The sequence below is a fragment of the Anomaloglossus baeobatrachus genome, unplaced genomic scaffold (genome assembly GCF_048569485.1).
Source record: "Anomaloglossus baeobatrachus isolate aAnoBae1 unplaced genomic scaffold, aAnoBae1.hap1 Scaffold_2992, whole genome shotgun sequence".
NCBI lineage: Eukaryota > Metazoa > Chordata > Amphibia > Anura > Aromobatidae > Anomaloglossus > Anomaloglossus baeobatrachus.
The window spans coordinates 55,086-75,961 of NW_027442425.1; the positions used below are offsets into that span (position 1 = coordinate 55,086).

The 20,876-nt window shown below is 49.1% G+C and overlaps 11 non-coding genes and 1 pseudogene across 11 annotated transcripts; all 12 read left to right on the plus strand.

Moving 5' to 3' along the window:
* Nucleotides 1-5,289: 5,289 nt before the first annotated feature.
* LOC142268145 (U2 spliceosomal RNA) lies at nucleotides 5,290-5,494 on the plus strand (annotated as a pseudogene).
* Nucleotides 5,495-6,611: 1,117 nt separating this feature from the next.
* LOC142268181 (U2 spliceosomal RNA) lies at nucleotides 6,612-6,802 on the plus strand. The gene has a single exon (XR_012733941.1). It is a non-coding gene; the product is annotated as a U2 spliceosomal RNA (small nuclear RNA).
* Nucleotides 6,803-7,919: 1,117 nt separating this feature from the next.
* On the plus strand, nucleotides 7,920-8,110 carry LOC142268129 (U2 spliceosomal RNA). The gene has a single exon (XR_012733903.1). It is a non-coding gene; the product is annotated as a U2 spliceosomal RNA (small nuclear RNA).
* Nucleotides 8,111-9,227: 1,117 nt separating this feature from the next.
* LOC142268182 (U2 spliceosomal RNA) lies at nucleotides 9,228-9,418 on the plus strand. The gene has a single exon (XR_012733942.1). It is a non-coding gene; the product is annotated as a U2 spliceosomal RNA (small nuclear RNA).
* A 1,117-nt stretch (nucleotides 9,419-10,535) lies between these two features.
* LOC142268184 (U2 spliceosomal RNA) lies at nucleotides 10,536-10,726 on the plus strand. The gene has a single exon (XR_012733944.1). It is a non-coding gene; the product is annotated as a U2 spliceosomal RNA (small nuclear RNA).
* A 1,117-nt stretch (nucleotides 10,727-11,843) lies between these two features.
* Nucleotides 11,844-12,034, plus strand: LOC142268185 (U2 spliceosomal RNA). Its single transcript, XR_012733945.1, has one exon. It is a non-coding gene; the product is annotated as a U2 spliceosomal RNA (small nuclear RNA).
* A 1,117-nt stretch (nucleotides 12,035-13,151) lies between these two features.
* LOC142268186 (U2 spliceosomal RNA) lies at nucleotides 13,152-13,342 on the plus strand. Its single transcript, XR_012733946.1, has one exon. It is a non-coding gene; the product is annotated as a U2 spliceosomal RNA (small nuclear RNA).
* Nucleotides 13,343-14,459: 1,117 nt separating this feature from the next.
* LOC142268187 (U2 spliceosomal RNA) lies at nucleotides 14,460-14,650 on the plus strand. The gene has a single exon (XR_012733947.1). It is a non-coding gene; the product is annotated as a U2 spliceosomal RNA (small nuclear RNA).
* Nucleotides 14,651-15,767: 1,117 nt separating this feature from the next.
* Nucleotides 15,768-15,958, plus strand: LOC142268188 (U2 spliceosomal RNA). Its single transcript, XR_012733948.1, has one exon. It is a non-coding gene; the product is annotated as a U2 spliceosomal RNA (small nuclear RNA).
* Nucleotides 15,959-17,075: 1,117 nt separating this feature from the next.
* LOC142268189 (U2 spliceosomal RNA) lies at nucleotides 17,076-17,266 on the plus strand. The gene has a single exon (XR_012733949.1). It is a non-coding gene; the product is annotated as a U2 spliceosomal RNA (small nuclear RNA).
* Nucleotides 17,267-18,383: 1,117 nt separating this feature from the next.
* On the plus strand, nucleotides 18,384-18,574 carry LOC142268191 (U2 spliceosomal RNA). The gene has a single exon (XR_012733950.1). It is a non-coding gene; the product is annotated as a U2 spliceosomal RNA (small nuclear RNA).
* Nucleotides 18,575-19,691: 1,117 nt separating this feature from the next.
* On the plus strand, nucleotides 19,692-19,882 carry LOC142268192 (U2 spliceosomal RNA). Its single transcript, XR_012733951.1, has one exon. It is a non-coding gene; the product is annotated as a U2 spliceosomal RNA (small nuclear RNA).
* The last annotated feature ends 994 nt before the right edge of the window (nucleotides 19,883-20,876 follow it).

Consider the following 20,876-nt stretch of genomic DNA (forward strand, 5'->3'; position numbering starts at 1 on the left):
GAGAAGAATCCAAGATCCAGCTCCGGGAACTCAAGCAGGAACCAGCCATGGCAAGCAAGCCAGAGAAGGCAGCCAAGAAGGCTCAGGACCCAGGGACCTCCAGGAAGGCTCATCCAGAGGCTTCTTCGGCCCAAGAGGCCCCTACCTCCGACGCCAGCCAGCCGGAGGGAGCCCGGACGCCGCCTGAAAAGGCTCCAACCCTGGAGCCTTGGATGCGGCAGACGGTCGCCCTGAAGCTAAAGGCGGTGGATGGTAGGTTGCCGGACATGTCCAGCGACGTGTTCTGCAAGAAGATGATTCTGGATCAGGGCTTCTCCAGGGCGGAAACCCTGAGTGTCCAGACCTTCATGACTGGCATTTTTCTGGTAACCTTTGCCACGGTGAATGCCTGCAGGAGATACTGGGAGGCGATGAACGCAGCGATGCCGGACTCCCCTTTTCATTCTTTTTTTTAGGATCCTGTCCTATACAGAGGGATGAGAAGAGGATCACGGTCTCCATGCGGAACCCGCACACCCCAGGAAGAGACATCTCCACGTTCCTGGGACGTCTCTGCACAGTGGTGAGGGAGCCATCCCACATCCTTAACGGCAACGGATTCTGGACGGGTAAGTGGTCAGTAACCGTTCGACTCTACAGGGAACCAGCATCCGAGGATGGTCTCCAGCACCTGCCCCCGACATTCTCTCTGGGAAACTCCTTTGGTCTCATCTACTACCCGGACATGCCACACAACTGCAGGAAATGTGGCGGGAAAGGGCATTCGATGAAGACCTGCAAGGAGGACGCCTGCAGGGTTTGCCGGGTGACGGGACACAGCTCCAAGGACTGCCCAAAGAAGAAGACTTGCAACCTATGTGGACAGGCGGACCACCTTTACAAGGACTGCCCACAGCGGGAGAAATCCTGGGCAAGGGTTGCCGCGGTGACCCAGTATCGGGTAGTCACAGCTTCGTCGACCAAGGCAGCTACGACCAAGGCCACAGAGGCCAAGGACAAGGCGGCCAAGAACCCGGCGACCGTGGCTCCAGCCGATGCCCCAGCAGCCACGGAGTCCAGGAAAAAGGGTAAGAAAACTGTTGCCCCCTCCCTGGTCCCCCCCCCTGTCACCCCTGTCCAAACCCCTCCCCCCCGGCCAACCCTACTGAGGATTCCACTACCTCCACCTCATTTCCCTACTCCTCAGTTGGTCTCCTCACCCCCCCCCCAAAGCCCACTCTCCCTCCCCAGACCATGAGAGCAGAGGACCTCAGCACTCTTGCACTTTTCACCGAGGAGGATTTTCCAGCTCTTGTCTCCTCAGGTACAGGCCAAAGGAAAAGGAAGGTGGAAGATAGTCCTGTCGCAGAACCTTCCAAGCTGTTCATTGTGGATCCCAATCCACCCCAGGAAGAGGAGGATGGCCTCCTCCCAGAACCGGACGTGTTGGAGCAGATGGTGGAGTCCCTTGTGGCCGAAGAAGAAATGGAGGAGTCGGAAGCCACTGAGGCACCATCCCTGCTCGATCAGCTAGAAGAAGAGGGTCTGCTGGAGATACCCTTACCAGCAGGTGCCAAAGAGGAAGAACCGCCCGACCGGAGTGGTAACTAAGGCACACCGCCTGCGCTAACTTTCTCTTTCCTCCAATGACTGCTAACATTAACACCTTTTCCATTAATGTTAGGAGCATCAGAGACAAGTTCCGACGTCAGACAATTTTTGCGTTCCTTAACACTCAGTCTAGTGATGTATTTTTCCTGCAGGAATGCTCCCTTCCCTCCTCTAGGTCCTTCAACCATCTGGCCAGGGAGTGGACCCATGGCCCATCCTACTGGTCCGGCGGAGGCGACTGTAGGTCCGCGGGGGTCGCCGTGCTGATCAGGGGAAGCGCCTTCACATTGGACTCTGTTCAGGAAATCGTCTGCGGCAGGTTACTGCTCGTGGATGGCACCTGGGCGGGAGAACCTGTCAGGTTCATCAATGTGTACGCTTCTCCTGTGAAGAGCGATCGACTGGAGCTCCTCCAAGCCCTGCGCCCTCAGCTCGCTACCGCCAGGACGGTAGTGATGGCCGGGGATTTCAACTGCCCGATTGAGGAGGATGGACGCAGTTCTGGAACGGCTGCCAAGTTGGACGTCACATCCAAACTGCTCATTGAGATGGTGACCGAAGCCTCTCTTGTGGACGTTGTTGGCTCCATCGGACACGGATCCGTGAACTATTCATGGTGCCGATCCGATGGCTCGCTGCGTTCCAGGATTGACTTTGTGTTTACCTCTCGGGCGGTTGGGCGGAGTGGGCACTCGATGGTCCCCTGCTTCTTCTCTGACCACAGAGCCATTCACTTTCAAGGTGTGCTGGGCCATGGCTTCCCCATTGGCCCGGGCTCCTGGAAGCTGAACTGCTCTCTGCTGGAAAAGGGTGAGATTCTGGAGGAGCTTAGAGCTGCCTACTCCACGTGGCGGGCCTACAAGGCGGGCTTCCAGTCTGTTTCTGACTGGTGGGAATACGTTAAACTCGAGTTCCGTTTCTTCCTTCAGGCAAAGAGTCAACAACAGGCGGGTCTGAAGAGGAGGGACTTCAGGAGACTCCAGCGTGAGCTGCGTTCCCTGCAGGACCTTCTTCGATGCGGCTGGGACGTGAGAGAGGAGCTGGAGGAGACTAAGAGGAGCCTGAAAAGGCACTTCGAGGAGGAGTCCGAGCGAATTGTCTTCCGTTCCAAAGTGGAGAACCTGGAGAAGGGTGAGAAATGTAACTCGTTCTTTTTCAGGAAACTCCACGCCGGTCACACGCCCATGAATGAACTACGAGACGAGAGTGGCAGCATGCGACGCGGGAAAGAGAACGTGATGAAGGTCGTCAGCGACTTCTACAGCGAACTCTACGCCCGCAAGACTACTGACCCCGAGGCCGCCGATAAGTTCCTGTCAGGTATCACTAACCATCTTGACCCTGCAGACGCGGCGGCCATGGATGTTCCTCTGACGGTGGACGAGCTGCTCTCGGCCGCCAAATCCTTTAGTTCTGGCAGGACACCGGGCAGTGACGGCCTCCCAGCAGAGCTCTATGTAGCGCTGGGAGACCTAATCTGTCCGGACCTGTTAGGGCTGTATGAGGAGATGGTGGTGGAGGGCAGAATGCCTCCATCTCTGAGGGAAGGAATGGTCACGATCCTGTACAAGCGTAAAGGAGAGAGGTGCGACCTGAAGAATTGGCGTCCCATCACCCTTCTGAACGTCGACTACAAGATCCTGGCCAAGACGATGGCAACGAGATTGAAGACTGTTATCGGACGGATCATCCACCCGGATCAGACCTGCGGCATCCCCGGACGTCGCATCGCAGACAGCCTGGCTCTCATGCGGGACACGGTCGAGTACATCAAAGCCCGCCGGGTGCACGCAGCCCTGATCTCGTTGGATCAGGAAAAGGCCTTCGACCGTGTTTCCCATGAGTTCCTGGGCAAAGCTCTGCACAGGTTAGGTTTGGGTAACATGTTTTGCTTGTATGTCCAACTAATGTATTTTGATATTCACAGCTCGGTGTTGGTAAACGGCTGGAAGACTGACCCCTTCCCGGTCCTCTCAGGGGTCAGACAAGGCTGTCCTCTGTCACCTCTTCTTTTTGTTTGTGTTATAGAACTCTTTGCAGAGGCTATCCGGCGGAATGGAGAGATCAGAGGGATCACCGCACCAGGACCAGAACGCTTCGAGGTCAAGTGCTCGCTCTACATGGACGACGTGACCGTCTTCTGCGCGGACCGGCGCTCAGTCGACACCCTCGTCCAGACCTGTGAGACCTTCGGACGGGCTTCGGGAGCCAAAGTCAACTGCGGGAAGTCGGAAGCCATGCTCTTCGGGGACTGGCAGCCGGCCTCTTCCGCCCCCTTCCCTTTCAGCATCCAGCCGGATTTCATCAAGGTTCTTGGAGTCTGGTTCGGGAAGGAAGGAGCAGCCCTCAAGTCCTGGGAGGAACGCTTGACCAAGATCACCCAACGGATCGGTCTGTGGAGCCTCAGACGCCTCACCTGTGAGGGCAAAGCACTGGTCCTGCGTAACGAGGTACTGCCCGTGCTGCAGTACACGGCCCAGGCCTGGCCCCCCCTTGCCACCGTGTGCAGGGCCATTACCAGGACGGTGTTTCGTTTTGTCTGGGGATCCAAGATGGACAGAGTAAAGCGGAGCATCATGTACAAGGATCCTCGCAAGGGTGGGAAGGGCGTACCCGATATCCCCACCCTCCTGCGATCCTCCTTCGTATGTGACTGCGTTCGCCGAACTCTGCGAGTCAAGAGAGGTTCCGCGGGTGGGTCCATGTCTCGCTTCTTCCTGCTCCCCCTTTGGAGACGGTTAGGCTGGGACAAGTGGGACAGCTCCTTCCCCTACAACTGGACGGCGCCATGGTTCTACGGAGACGTGGTTCGGTTTGTGAGGGAACACCAACTGGAGGGACTCAAGCCTGATTTGTGGAAGCCAAAGACTATCCACAAACTCATCAGAGCCAAGGACGAAATGGAGAACATTCCAGGACTTCATCACGACACACTGGAGACTGTTTGGACAAACGTGTCATCGGCTGGATTGACCAACGGGCACAAGGACTTGTCATGGATGGCGATACAGGGCGGACTGCCCGTCCGGTCATTCATGCACGCCCGGAACCTGTGCAAAACCCGGTACTGCCCAAGGTGCCCCTTCGTGGAGGAAACATCGCTGCACGCCTTTTGGGACTGCCGTTTCGCACAGCGCCTGTTGGTTGCCCTGGAGGATGACCTGAGGAACTCCGTCCCCAGAGGGAGCCTATCGTACCATTCCGTACTTTATGGACTCTTCCCTGGGACTCACACCGTTGGAGCCATCCAGGAGGCTTGGCGCCTTATGAACTGCTTTAAGGACGCTATTTGGGTCGCCAGGAACCGGCTCATCTTGAAGAGGGAGAGGATGTCTATCCAGGATTGCCGCAGGCTGATCCACAGCCTGCTCAGAGACTATTCCATCATGGACAGTCCGGACGACAGCGCCGAGGAGGAGGTTTAGACCTCTTCCATGCCCCCTCCCTCCTTTTCCCGTTATGTGCGTCTTTCAATAAAGCTTCGGGCCTGTGATTTCCCCACCCTATCCCCCTTTTCCCCTACCCCCATCCCCCAATCGCCGGTTCGTCGTTATTTATTGTCTAACTTTTTCTTTCAGCTTGAGTGTTATGGATAAGCATAGGAGCGTGATGTATAGTTTAGTGCGTCGTACTCTATGGCTATGTAAGAAGGATTGTATATTTCTGTGTGTACGGGGCTGCGGCACTGTACACGGTTTGTTACCATTTTGTGAGTAGTGCATGATAATAAAGATGCTGTTAAATCAAAAAATCTGTTCTTATCAGTTTAATATCTGATACGTCCCCTATCTGGGGACCATATATTAAATGGATTTTTAGAACAGGGAGATGGAAAAAGAGCTTGCTCTGTCCACTCCACGCATTGACCTGGTATTGCAGTACCTCCAGGAACGGTGCACCCCTTCTTAACCCAGTTTCCAAAAGCAGAACTCGATTCACCTGATTCATATTAGCCCGATTAGCGAATTGAAATGAATTTTTATCTAACACACTTTTTACTTGCTTTATTCATCCAAATAGCAAACTCATCACCACTCAACTTCACCAACTCTGCTATGTCCCGTGCAGTATCTTGTTGTCAGTCTAATCTAGATCATGTGTAATTGAATGGAATAGATCCCTTTTGGACAAAGTGGAGTCAGATGCTGCAGTGACCACAGGTGTGAGAGGATCTACAATTGGCATCTGGTGTTATCTCTCTGCTTCCACTCCAAATAAAGTTACCTGTTGTTACCTGAACGTCAAATACTAAGAATGGGCGGCCTATGAAAGAATTAGTACTTTCATTAAGTATACTAAACCGGCTAATTGGGAATAGACAAACTGTAAAAAGCCCTCTGAGAAAGCCCCTCTCTAACCTTTGTTAGTAAGCTTTTCTGTAGCCTGCCTGTTGATGTATTTTCGGTTTGAACAGTGCACAACATGAAGAGACGGAACACTGGCGGCTTGTCACAATGCCCCCCGATGACATCACAATAGCGCTGCTGCCTAGAAAACAAGCTGCGCAGAAGAAGTTGTTCTTTGGGTGGGAGGGTGGGCTAGTGGAAGGAGGGGGCAATCTCTTTTTTTCCCGGGTGGTAGGGGGATGACAGGAGAAGGGAAGCGGGTGGTGAGAAAGGTACAGAGGGCAGGGTTTGGGGGCTGGGAAGGAAAGGGAAAAGATTAGGGTTTGGGGATGATGAAAGGGCTTTCTACGGGTAAGGATGGCAAAGGGTGGCAGTGACGGAAAGTCAGGCAACCTGTCCTGTCCGTCTTTTTGTATCGTGAATTGGAAAGACTGCAAGGGGGAGGGGAGTTGCTTGCGCCCTAAAGGAGGAGTTATTCAGATTCATTGCAGTGGGCGGCGGCTGCAAAACGCACCATTCTTCTTGTTTTTGCTCTGCAAAGCAGCCTTTTCAAGGGTTGGCTTGGGTGACAAAATGTCTTGTGTAGGCGTGGGTTTGTCTCCCTCTCGCTCTCTCTCCCTAAGATGTGTCCGGCATAGGCCAGGGTGCCACTCGAGGCCCAAACCAATTCTGGTTATCGCTTCTCGGCCTTTTGGCTAAGATCAAGTGTAGTATCTGTTCTTATCAGTTTAATATCTGATACGTCCCCTATCTGGGGACCATATATTAAATGGATTTTTAGAACAGGGAGATGGAAAAAGAGCTTGCTCTGTCCACTCCACGCATTGACCTGGTATTGCAGTACCTCCAGGAACGGTGCACCCCTTCTTAACCCAGTTTCCAAAAGCAGAACTCGATTCACCTGATTCATATTAGCCCGATTAGCGAATTGAAATGAATTTTTATCTAACACACTTTTTACTTGCTTTATTCATCCAAATAGCAAACTCATCACCACTCAACTTCACCAACTCTGCTATGTCCCGTGCAGTATCTTGTTGTCAGTCTAATCTAGATCATGTGTAATTGAATGGAATAGATCCCTTTTGGACAAAGTGGAGTCAGATGCTGCAGTGACCACAGGTGTGAGAGGATCTACAATTGGCATCTGGTGTTATCTCTCTGCTTCCACTCCAAATAAAGTTACCTGTTGTTACCTGAACGTCAAATACTAAGAATGGGCGGCCTATGAAAGAATTAGTACTTTCATTAAGTATACTAAACCGGCTAATTGGGAATAGACAAACTGTAAAAAGCCCTCTGAGAAAGCCCCTCTCTAACCTTTGTTAGTAAGCTTTTCTGTAGCCTGCCTGTTGATGTATTTTCGGTTTGAACAGTGCACAACATGAAGAGACGGAACACTGGCGGCTTGTCACAATGCCCCCCGATGACATCACAATAGCGCTGCTGCCTAGAAAACAAGCTGCGCAGAAGAAGTTGTTCTTTGGGTGGGAGGGTGGGCTAGTGGAAGGAGGGGGCAATCTCTTTTTTTCCCGGGTGGTAGGGGGATGACAGGAGAAGGGAAGCGGGTGGTGAGAAAGGTACAGAGGGCAGGGTTTGGGGGCTGGGAAGGAAAGGGAAAAGATTAGGGTTTGGGGATGATGAAAGGGCTTTCTACGGGTAAGGATGGCAAAGGGTGGCAGTGACGGAAAGTCAGGCAACCTGTCCTGTCCGTCTTTTTGTATCGTGAATTGGAAAGACTGCAAGGGGGAGGGGAGTTGCTTGCGCCCTAAAGGAGGAGTTATTCAGATTCATTGCAGTGGGCGGCGGCTGCAAAACGCACCATTCTTCTTGTTTTTGCTCTGCAAAGCAGCCTTTTCAAGGGTTGGCTTGGGTGACAAAATGTCTTGTGTAGGCGTGGGTTTGTCTCCCTCTCGCTCTCTCTCCCTAAGATGTGTCCGGCATAGGCCAGGGTGCCACTCGAGGCCCAAACCAATTCTGGTTATCGCTTCTCGGCCTTTTGGCTAAGATCAAGTGTAGTATCTGTTCTTATCAGTTTAATATCTGATACGTCCCCTATCTGGGGACCATATATTAAATGGATTTTTAGAACAGGGAGATGGAAAAAGAGCTTGCTCTGTCCACTCCACGCATTGACCTGGTATTGCAGTACCTCCAGGAATGGTGCACCCCTTCTTAACCCAGTTTCCAAAAGCAGAACTCGATTCACCTGATTCATATTAGCCCGATTAGCGAATTGAAATGAATTTTTATCTAACACACTTTTTACTTGCTTTATTCATCCAAATAGCAAACTCATCACCACTCAACTTCACCAACTCTGCTATGTCCCGTGCAGTATCTTGTTGTCAGTCTAATCTAGATCATGTGTAATTGAATGGAATAGATCCCTTTTGGACAAAGTGGAGTCAGATGCTGCAGTGACCACAGGTGTGAGAGGATCTACAATTGGCATCTGGTGTTATCTCTCTGCTTCCACTCCAAATAAAGTTACCTGTTGTTACCTGAACGTCAAATACTAAGAATGGGCGGCCTATGAAAGAATTAGTACTTTCATTAAGTATACTAAACCGGCTAATTGGGAATAGACAAACTGTAAAAAGCCCTCTGAGAAAGCCCCTCTCTAACCTTTGTTAGTAAGCTTTTCTGTAGCCTGCCTGTTGATGTATTTTCGGTTTGAACAGTGCACAACATGAAGAGACGGAACACTGGCGGCTTGTCACAATGCCCCCCGATGACATCACAATAGCGCTGCTGCCTAGAAAACAAGCTGCGCAGAAGAAGTTGTTCTTTGGGTGGGAGGGTGGGCTAGTGGAAGGAGGGGGCAATCTCTTTTTTTCCCGGGTGGTAGGGGGATGACAGGAGAAGGGAAGCGGGTGGTGAGAAAGGTACAGAGGGCAGGGTTTGGGGGCTGGGAAGGAAAGGGAAAAGATTAGGGTTTGGGGATGATGAAAGGGCTTTCTACGGGTAAGGATGGCAAAGGGTGGCAGTGACGGAAAGTCAGGCAACCTGTCCTGTCCGTCTTTTTGTATCGTGAATTGGAAAGACTGCAAGGGGGAGGGGAGTTGCTTGCGCCCTAAAGGAGGAGTTATTCAGATTCATTGCAGTGGGCGGCGGCTGCAAAACGCACCATTCTTCTTGTTTTTGCTCTGCAAAGCAGCCTTTTCAAGGGTTGGCTTGGGTGACAAAATGTCTTGTGTAGGCGTGGGTTTGTCTCCCTCTCGCTCTCTCTCCCTAAGATGTGTCCGGCATAGGCCAGGGTGCCACTCGAGGCCCAAACCAATTCTGGTTATCGCTTCTCGGCCTTTTGGCTAAGATCAAGTGTAGTATCTGTTCTTATCAGTTTAATATCTGATACGTCCCCTATCTGGGGACCATATATTAAATGGATTTTTAGAACAGGGAGATGGAAAAAGAGCTTGCTCTGTCCACTCCACGCATTGACCTGGTATTGCAGTACCTCCAGGAACGGTGCACCCCTTCTTAACCCAGTTTCCAAAAGCAGAACTCGATTCACCTGATTCATATTAGCCCGATTAGCGAATTGAAATGAATTTTTATCTAACACACTTTTTACTTGCTTTATTCATCCAAATAGCAAACTCATCACCACTCAACTTCACCAACTCTGCTATGTCCCGTGCAGTATCTTGTTGTCAGTCTAATCTAGATCATGTGTAATTGAATGGAATAGATCCCTTTTGGACAAAGTGGAGTCAGATGCTGCAGTGACCACAGGTGTGAGAGGATCTACAATTGGCATCTGGTGTTATCTCTCTGCTTCCACTCCAAATAAAGTTACCTGTTGTTACCTGAACGTCAAATACTAAGAATGGGCGGCCTATGAAAGAATTAGTACTTTCATTAAGTATACTAAACCGGCTAATTGGGAATAGACAAACTGTAAAAAGCCCTCTGAGAAAGCCCCTCTCTAACCTTTGTTAGTAAGCTTTTCTGTAGCCTGCCTGTTGATGTATTTTCGGTTTGAACAGTGCACAACATGAAGAGACGGAACACTGGCGGCTTGTCACAATGCCCCCCGATGACATCACAATAGCGCTGCTGCCTAGAAAACAAGCTGCGCAGAAGAAGTTGTTCTTTGGGTGGGAGGGTGGGCTAGTGGAAGGAGGGGGCAATCTCTTTTTTTCCCGGGTGGTAGGGGGATGACAGGAGAAGGGAAGCGGGTGGTGAGAAAGGTACAGAGGGCAGGGTTTGGGGGCTGGGAAGGAAAGGGAAAAGATTAGGGTTTGGGGATGATGAAAGGGCTTTCTACGGGTAAGGATGGCAAAGGGTGGCAGTGACGGAAAGTCAGGCAACCTGTCCTGTCCGTCTTTTTGTATCGTGAATTGGAAAGACTGCAAGGGGGAGGGGAGTTGCTTGCGCCCTAAAGGAGGAGTTATTCAGATTCATTGCAGTGGGCGGCGGCTGCAAAACGCACCATTCTTCTTGTTTTTGCTCTGCAAAGCAGCCTTTTCAAGGGTTGGCTTGGGTGACAAAATGTCTTGTGTAGGCGTGGGTTTGTCTCCCTCTCGCTCTCTCTCCCTAAGATGTGTCCGGCATAGGCCAGGGTGCCACTCGAGGCCCAAACCAATTCTGGTTATCGCTTCTCGGCCTTTTGGCTAAGATCAAGTGTAGTATCTGTTCTTATCAGTTTAATATCTGATACGTCCCCTATCTGGGGACCATATATTAAATGGATTTTTAGAACAGGGAGATGGAAAAAGAGCTTGCTCTGTCCACTCCACGCATTGACCTGGTATTGCAGTACCTCCAGGAACGGTGCACCCCTTCTTAACCCAGTTTCCAAAAGCAGAACTCGATTCACCTGATTCATATTAGCCCGATTAGCGAATTGAAATGAATTTTTATCTAACACACTTTTTACTTGCTTTATTCATCCAAATAGCAAACTCATCACCACTCAACTTCACCAACTCTGCTATGTCCCGTGCAGTATCTTGTTGTCAGTCTAATCTAGATCATGTGTAATTGAATGGAATAGATCCCTTTTGGACAAAGTGGAGTCAGATGCTGCAGTGACCACAGGTGTGAGAGGATCTACAATTGGCATCTGGTGTTATCTCTCTGCTTCCACTCCAAATAAAGTTACCTGTTGTTACCTGAACGTCAAATACTAAGAATGGGCGGCCTATGAAAGAATTAGTACTTTCATTAAGTATACTAAACCGGCTAATTGGGAATAGACAAACTGTAAAAAGCCCTCTGAGAAAGCCCCTCTCTAACCTTTGTTAGTAAGCTTTTCTGTAGCCTGCCTGTTGATGTATTTTCGGTTTGAACAGTGCACAACATGAAGAGACGGAACACTGGCGGCTTGTCACAATGCCCCCCGATGACATCACAATAGCGCTGCTGCCTAGAAAACAAGCTGCGCAGAAGAAGTTGTTCTTTGGGTGGGAGGGTGGGCTAGTGGAAGGAGGGGGCAATCTCTTTTTTTCCCGGGTGGTAGGGGGATGACAGGAGAAGGGAAGCGGGTGGTGAGAAAGGTACAGAGGGCAGGGTTTGGGGGCTGGGAAGGAAAGGGAAAAGATTAGGGTTTGGGGATGATGAAAGGGCTTTCTACGGGTAAGGATGGCAAAGGGTGGCAGTGACGGAAAGTCAGGCAACCTGTCCTGTCCGTCTTTTTGTATCGTGAATTGGAAAGACTGCAAGGGGGAGGGGAGTTGCTTGCGCCCTAAAGGAGGAGTTATTCAGATTCATTGCAGTGGGCGGCGGCTGCAAAACGCACCATTCTTCTTGTTTTTGCTCTGCAAAGCAGCCTTTTCAAGGGTTGGCTTGGGTGACAAAATGTCTTGTGTAGGCGTGGGTTTGTCTCCCTCTCGCTCTCTCTCCCTAAGATGTGTCCGGCATAGGCCAGGGTGCCACTCGAGGCCCAAACCAATTCTGGTTATCGCTTCTCGGCCTTTTGGCTAAGATCAAGTGTAGTATCTGTTCTTATCAGTTTAATATCTGATACGTCCCCTATCTGGGGACCATATATTAAATGGATTTTTAGAACAGGGAGATGGAAAAAGAGCTTGCTCTGTCCACTCCACGCATTGACCTGGTATTGCAGTACCTCCAGGAACGGTGCACCCCTTCTTAACCCAGTTTCCAAAAGCAGAACTCGATTCACCTGATTCATATTAGCCCGATTAGCGAATTGAAATGAATTTTTATCTAACACACTTTTTACTTGCTTTATTCATCCAAATAGCAAACTCATCACCACTCAACTTCACCAACTCTGCTATGTCCCGTGCAGTATCTTGTTGTCAGTCTAATCTAGATCATGTGTAATTGAATGGAATAGATCCCTTTTGGACAAAGTGGAGTCAGATGCTGCAGTGACCACAGGTGTGAGAGGATCTACAATTGGCATCTGGTGTTATCTCTCTGCTTCCACTCCAAATAAAGTTACCTGTTGTTACCTGAACGTCAAATACTAAGAATGGGCGGCCTATGAAAGAATTAGTACTTTCATTAAGTATACTAAACCGGCTAATTGGGAATAGACAAACTGTAAAAAGCCCTCTGAGAAAGCCCCTCTCTAACCTTTGTTAGTAAGCTTTTCTGTAGCCTGCCTGTTGATGTATTTTCGGTTTGAACAGTGCACAACATGAAGAGACGGAACACTGGCGGCTTGTCACAATGCCCCCCGATGACATCACAATAGCGCTGCTGCCTAGAAAACAAGCTGCGCAGAAGAAGTTGTTCTTTGGGTGGGAGGGTGGGCTAGTGGAAGGAGGGGGCAATCTCTTTTTTTCCCGGGTGGTAGGGGGATGACAGGAGAAGGGAAGCGGGTGGTGAGAAAGGTACAGAGGGCAGGGTTTGGGGGCTGGGAAGGAAAGGGAAAAGATTAGGGTTTGGGGATGATGAAAGGGCTTTCTACGGGTAAGGATGGCAAAGGGTGGCAGTGACGGAAAGTCAGGCAACCTGTCCTGTCCGTCTTTTTGTATCGTGAATTGGAAAGACTGCAAGGGGGAGGGGAGTTGCTTGCGCCCTAAAGGAGGAGTTATTCAGATTCATTGCAGTGGGCGGCGGCTGCAAAACGCACCATTCTTCTTGTTTTTGCTCTGCAAAGCAGCCTTTTCAAGGGTTGGCTTGGGTGACAAAATGTCTTGTGTAGGCGTGGGTTTGTCTCCCTCTCGCTCTCTCTCCCTAAGATGTGTCCGGCATAGGCCAGGGTGCCACTCGAGGCCCAAACCAATTCTGGTTATCGCTTCTCGGCCTTTTGGCTAAGATCAAGTGTAGTATCTGTTCTTATCAGTTTAATATCTGATACGTCCCCTATCTGGGGACCATATATTAAATGGATTTTTAGAACAGGGAGATGGAAAAAGAGCTTGCTCTGTCCACTCCACGCATTGACCTGGTATTGCAGTACCTCCAGGAACGGTGCACCCCTTCTTAACCCAGTTTCCAAAAGCAGAACTCGATTCACCTGATTCATATTAGCCCGATTAGCGAATTGAAATGAATTTTTATCTAACACACTTTTTACTTGCTTTATTCATCCAAATAGCAAACTCATCACCACTCAACTTCACCAACTCTGCTATGTCCCGTGCAGTATCTTGTTGTCAGTCTAATCTAGATCATGTGTAATTGAATGGAATAGATCCCTTTTGGACAAAGTGGAGTCAGATGCTGCAGTGACCACAGGTGTGAGAGGATCTACAATTGGCATCTGGTGTTATCTCTCTGCTTCCACTCCAAATAAAGTTACCTGTTGTTACCTGAACGTCAAATACTAAGAATGGGCGGCCTATGAAAGAATTAGTACTTTCATTAAGTATACTAAACCGGCTAATTGGGAATAGACAAACTGTAAAAAGCCCTCTGAGAAAGCCCCTCTCTAACCTTTGTTAGTAAGCTTTTCTGTAGCCTGCCTGTTGATGTATTTTCGGTTTGAACAGTGCACAACATGAAGAGACGGAACACTGGCGGCTTGTCACAATGCCCCCCGATGACATCACAATAGCGCTGCTGCCTAGAAAACAAGCTGCGCAGAAGAAGTTGTTCTTTGGGTGGGAGGGTGGGCTAGTGGAAGGAGGGGGCAATCTCTTTTTTTCCCGGGTGGTAGGGGGATGACAGGAGAAGGGAAGCGGGTGGTGAGAAAGGTACAGAGGGCAGGGTTTGGGGGCTGGGAAGGAAAGGGAAAAGATTAGGGTTTGGGGATGATGAAAGGGCTTTCTACGGGTAAGGATGGCAAAGGGTGGCAGTGACGGAAAGTCCGGCAACCTGTCCTGTCCGTCTTTTTGTATCGTGAATTGGAAAGACTGCAAGGGGGAGGGGAGTTGCTTGCGCCCTAAAGGAGGAGTTATTCAGATTCATTGCAGTGGGCGGCGGCTGCAAAACGCACCATTCTTCTTGTTTTTGCTCTGCAAAGCAGCCTTTTCAAGGGTTGGCTTGGGTGACAAAATGTCTTGTGTAGGCGTGGGTTTGTCTCCCTCTCGCTCTCTCTCCCTAAGATGTGTCCGGCATAGGCCAGGGTGCCACTCGAGGCCCAAACCAATTCTGGTTATCGCTTCTCGGCCTTTTGGCTAAGATCAAGTGTAGTATCTGTTCTTATCAGTTTAATATCTGATACGTCCCCTATCTGGGGACCATATATTAAATGGATTTTTAGAACAGGGAGATGGAAAAAGAGCTTGCTCTGTCCACTCCACGCATTGACCTGGTATTGCAGTACCTCCAGGAACGGTGCACCCCTTCTTAACCCAGTTTCCAAAAGCAGAACTCGATTCACCTGATTCATATTAGCCCGATTAGCGAATTGAAATGAATTTTTATCTAACACACTTTTTACTTGCTTTATTCATCCAAATAGCAAACTCATCACCACTCAACTTCACCAACTCTGCTATGTCCCGTGCAGTATCTTGTTGTCAGTCTAATCTAGATCATGTGTAATTGAATGGAATAGATCCCTTTTGGACAAAGTGGAGTCAGATGCTGCAGTGACCACAGGTGTGAGAGGATCTACAATTGGCATCTGGTGTTATCTCTCTGCTTCCACTCCAAATAAAGTTACCTGTTGTTACCTGAACGTCAAATACTAAGAATGGGCGGCCTATGAAAGAATTAGTACTTTCATTAAGTATACTAAACCGGCTAATTGGGAATAGACAAACTGTAAAAAGCCCTCTGAGAAAGCCCCTCTCTAACCTTTGTTAGTAAGCTTTTCTGTAGCCTGCCTGTTGATGTATTTTCGGTTTGAACAGTGCACAACATGAAGAGACGGAACACTGGCGGCTTGTCACAATGCCCCCCGATGACATCACAATAGCGCTGCTGCCTAGAAAACAAGCTGCGCAGAAGAAGTTGTTCTTTGGGTGGGAGGGTGGGCTAGTGGAAGGAGGGGGCAATCTCTTTTTTTCCCGGGTGGTAGGGGGATGACAGGAGAAGGGAAGCGGGTGGTGAGAAAGGTACAGAGGGCAGGGTTTGGGGGCTGGGAAGGAAAGGGAAAAGATTAGGGTTTGGGGATGATGAAAGGGCTTTCTACGGGTAAGGATGGCAAAGGGTGGCAGTGACGGAAAGTCAGGCAACCTGTCCTGTCCGTCTTTTTGTATCGTGAATTGGAAAGACTGCAAGGGGGAGGGGAGTTGCTTGCGCCCTAAAGGAGGAGTTATTCAGATTCATTGCAGTGGGCGGCGGCTGCAAAACGCACCATTCTTCTTGTTTTTGCTCTGCAAAGCAGCCTTTTCAAGGGTTGGCTTGGGTGACAAAATGTCTTGTGTAGGCGTGGGTTTGTCTCCCTCTCGCTCTCTCTCCCTAAGATGTGTCCGGCATAGGCCAGGGTGCCACTCGAGGCCCAAACCAATTCTGGTTATCGCTTCTCGGCCTTTTGGCTAAGATCAAGTGTAGTATCTGTTCTTATCAGTTTAATATCTGATACGTCCCCTATCTGGGGACCATATATTAAATGGATTTTTAGAACAGGGAGATGGAAAAAGAGCTTGCTCTGTCCACTCCACGCATTGACCTGGTATTGCAGTACCTCCAGGAACGGTGCACCCCTTCTTAACCCAGTTTCCAAAAGCAGAACTCGATTCACCTGATTCATATTAGCCCGATTAGCGAATTGAAATGAATTTTTATCTAACACACTTTTTACTTGCTTTATTCATCCAAATAGCAAACTCATCACCACTCAACTTCACCAACTCTGCTATGTCCCGTGCAGTATCTTGTTGTCAGTCTAATCTAGATCATGTGTAATTGAATGGAATAGATCCCTTTTGGACAAAGTGGAGTCAGATGCTGCAGTGACCACAGGTGTGAGAGGATCTACAATTGGCATCTGGTGTTATCTCTCTGCTTCCACTCCAAATAAAGTTACCTGTTGTTACCTGAACGTCAAATACTAAGAATGGGCGGCCTATGAAAGAATTAGTACTTTCATTAAGTATACTAAACCGGCTAATTGGGAATAGACAAACTGTAAAAAGCCCTCTGAGAAAGCCCCTCTCTAACCTTTGTTAGTAAGCTTTTCTGTAGCCTGCCTGTTGATGTATTTTCGGTTTGAACAGTGCACAACATGAAGAGACGGAACACTGGCGGCTTGTCACAATGCCCCCCGATGACATCACAATAGCGCTGCTGCCTAGAAAACAAGCTGCGCAGAAGAAGTTGTTCTTTGGGTGGGAGGGTGGGCTAGTGGAAGGAGGGGGCAATCTCTTTTTTTCCCGGGTGGTAGGGGGATGACAGGAGAAGGGAAGCGGGTGGTGAGAAAGGTACAGAGGGCAGGGTTTGGGGGCTGGGAAGGAAAGGGAAAAGATTAGGGTTTGGGGATGATGAAAGGGCTTTCTACGGGTAAGGATGGCAAAGGGTGGCAGTGACGGAAAGTCAGGCAACCTGTCCTGTCCGTCTTTTTGTATCGTGAATTGGAAAGACTGCAAGGGGGAGGGGAGTTGCTTGCGCCCTAAAGGAGGAGTTATTCAGATTCATTGCAGTGGGCGGCGGCTGCAAAACGCACCATTCTTCTTGTTTTTGCTCTGCAAAGCAGCCTTTTCAAGGGTTGGCTTGGGTGACAAAATGTCTTGTGTAGGCGTGGGTTTGTCTCCCTCTCGCTCTCTCTCCCTAAGATGTGTCCGGCATAGGCCAGGGTGCCACTCGAGGCCCAAACCAATTCTGGTTATCGCTTCTCGGCCTTTTGGCTAAGATCAAGTGTAGTATCTGTTCTTATCAGTTTAATATCTGATACGTCCCCTATCTGGGGACCATATATTAAATGGATTTTTAGAACAGGGAGATGGAAAAAGAGCTTGCTCTGTCCACTCCACGCATTGACCTGGTATTGCAGTACCTCCAGGAACGGTGCACCCCTTCTTAACCCAGTTTCCAAAAGCAGAACTCGATTCACCTGATTCATATTAGCCCGATTAGCGAATTGAAATGAATTTTTATCTAACACACTTTTTACTTGCTTTATTCATCCAAATAGCAAACTCATCACCACTCAACTTCACCAACTCTGCTATGTCCCGTGCAGTATCTTGTTGTCAGTCTAATCTAGATCATGTGTAATTGAATGGAATAGATCCCTTTTGGACAAAGTGGAGTCAGATGCTGCAGTGACCACAGGTGTGAGAGGATCTACAATTGGCATCTGGTGTTATCTCTCTGCTTCCACTCCAAATAAAGTTACCTGTTGTTACCTGAACGTCAAATACTAAGAATGGGCGGCCTATGAAAGAATTAGTACTTTCATTAAGTATACTAAACCGGCTAATTGGGAATAGACAAACTGTAAAAAGCCCTCTGAGAAAGCCCCTCTCTAACCTTTGTTAGTAAGCTTTTCTGTAGCCTGCCTGTTGATGTATTTTCGGTTTGAACAGTGCACAACATGAAGAGACGGAACACTGGCGGCTTGTCACAATGCCCCCCGATGACATCACAATAGCGCTGCTGCCTAGAAAACAAGCTGCGCAGAAGAAGTTGTTCTTTGGGTGGGAGGGTGGGCTAGTGGAAGGAGGGGGCAATCTCTTTTTTTCCCGGGTGGTAGGGGGATGACAGGAGAAGGGAAGCGGGTGGTGAGAAAGGTACAGAGGGCAGGGTTTGGGGGCTGGGAAGGAAAGGGAAAAGATTAGGGTTTGGGGATGATGAAAGGGCTTTCTACGGGTAAGGATGGCAAAGGGTGGCAGTGACGGAAAGTCAGGCAACCTGTCCTGTCCGTCTTTTTGTATCGTGAATTGGAAAGACTGCAAGGGGGAGGGGAGTTGCTTGCGCCCTAAAGGAGGAGTTATTCAGATTCATTGCAGTGGGCGGCGGCTGCAAAACGCACCATTCTTCTTGTTTTTGCTCTGCAAAGCAGCCTTTTCAAGGGTTGGCTTGGGTGACAAAATGTCTTGTGTAGGCGTGGGTTTGTCTCCCTCTCGCTCTCTCTCCCTAAGATGTGTCCGGCATAGGCCAGGGTGCCACTCGAGGCCCAAACCAATTCTGGTTATCGCTTCTCGGCCTTTTGGCTAAGATCAAGTGTAGTATCTGTTCTTATCAGTTTAATATCTGATACGTCCCCTATCTGGGGACCATATATTAAATGGATTTTTAGAACAGGGAGATGGAAAAAGAGCTTGCTCTGTCCACTCCACGCATTGACCTGGTATTGCAGTACCTCCAGGAACGGTGCACCCCTTCTTAACCCAGTTTCCAAAAGCAGAACTCGATTCACCTGATTCATATTAGCCCGATTAGCGAATTGAAATGAATTTTTATCTAACACACTTTTTACTTGCTTTATTCATCCAAATAGCAAACTCATCACCACTCAACTTCACCAACTCTGCTATGTCCCGTGCAGTATCTTGTTGTCAGTCTAATCTAGATCATGTGTAATTGAATGGAATAGATCCCTTTTGGACAAAGTGGAGTCAGATGCTGCAGTGACCACAGGTGTGAGAGGATCTACAATTGGCATCTGGTGTTATCTCTCTGCTTCCACTCCAAATAAAGTTACCTGTTGTTACCTGAACGTCAAATACTAAGAATGGGCGGCCTATGAAAGAATTAGTACTTTCATTAAGTATACTAAACCGGCTAATTGGGAATAGACAAACTGTAAAAAGCCCTCTGAGAAAGCCCCTCTCTAACCTTTGTTAGTAAGCTTTTCTGTAGCCTGCCTGTTGATGTATTTTCGGTTTGAACAGTGCACAACATGAAGAGACGGAACACTGGCGGCTTGTCACAATGCCCCCCGATGACATCACAATAGCGCTGCTGCCTAGAAAACAAGCTGCGCAGAAGAAGTTGTTCTTTGGGTGGGAGGGTGGGCTAGTGGAAGGAGGGGGCAATCTCTTTTTTTCCCGGGTGGTAGGGGGATGACAGGAGAAGGGAAGCGGGTGGTGAGAAAGGTACAGAGGGCAGGGTTTGGGGGCTGGGAAGGAAAGGGAAAAGATTAGGGTTTGGGGATGATGAAAGGGCTTTCTACGGGTAAGGATGGCAAAGGGTGGCAGTGACGGAAAGTCAGGCAACCTGTCCTGTCCGTCTTTTTGTATCGTGAATTGGAAAGACTGCAAGGGGGAGGGGAGTTGCTTGCGCCCTAAAGGAGGAGTTATTCAGATTCATTGCAGTGGGCGGCGGCTGCAAAACGCACCATTCTTCTTGTTTTTGCTCTGCAAAGCAGCCTTTTCAAGGGTTGGCTTGGGTGACAAAATGTCTTGTGTAGGCGTGGGTTTGTCTCCCTCTCGCTCTCTCTCCCTAAGATGTGTCCGGCATAGGCCAGGGTGCCACTCGAGGCCCAAACCAATTCTGGTTATCGCTTCTCGGCCTTTTGGCTAAGATCAAGTGTAGTATCTGTTCTTATCAGTTTAATATCTGATACGTCCCCTATCTGGGGACCATATATTAAATGGATTTTTAGAACAGGGAGATGGAAAAAGAGCTTGCTCTGTCCACTCCACGCATTGACCTGGTATTGCAGTACCTCCAGGAACGGTGCACCCCTTCTTAACCCAGTTTCCAAAAGCAGAACTCGATTCACCTGATTCATATTAGCCCGATTAGCGAATTGAAATGAATTTTTATCTAACACACTTTTTACTTGCTTTATTCATCCAAATAGCAAACTCATCACCACTCAACTTCACCAACTCTGCTATGTCCCGTGCAGTATCTTGTTGTCAGTCTAATCTAGATCATGTGTAATTGAATGGAATAGATCCCTTTTGGACAAAGTGGAGTCAGATGCTGCAGTGACCACAGGTGTGAGAGGATCTACAATTGGCATCTGGTGTTATCTCTCTGCTTCCACTCCAAATAAAGTTACCTGTTGTTACCTGAACGTCAAATACTAAGAATGGGCGGCCTATGAAAGAATTAGTACTTTCATTAAGTATACTAAACCGGCTAATTGGGAATAGACAAACTGTAAAAAGCCCTCTGAGAAAGCCCCTCTCTAACCTTTGTTAGTAAGCTTTTCTGTAGCCTGCCTGTTGATGTATTTTCGGTTTGAACAGTGCACAACATGAAGAGACGGAACACTGGCGGCTTGTCACAATGCCCCCCGATGACATCACAATAGCGCTGCTGCCTAGAAAACAAGCTGCGCAGAAGAAGTTGTTCTTTGGGTGGGAGGGTGGGCTAGTGGAAGGAGGGGGCAATCTCTTTTTTTCCCGGGTGGTAGGGGGATGACAGGAGAAGGGAAGCGGGTGGTGAGAAAGGTACAGAGGGCAGGGTTTGGGGGCTGGGAAGGAAAGGGAAAAGATTAGGGTTTGGGGATGATGAAAGGGCTTTCTACGGGTAAGGATGGCAAAGGGTGGCAGTGACGGAAAGTCAGGCAACCTGTCCTGTCCGTCTTTTTGTATCGTGAATTGGAAAGACTGCAAGGGGGAGGGGAGTTGCTTGCGCCCTAAAGGAGGAGTTATTCAGATTCATTGCAGTGGGCGGCGGCTGCAAAACGCACCATTCTTCTTGTTTTTGCTCTGCAAAGCAGCCTTTTCA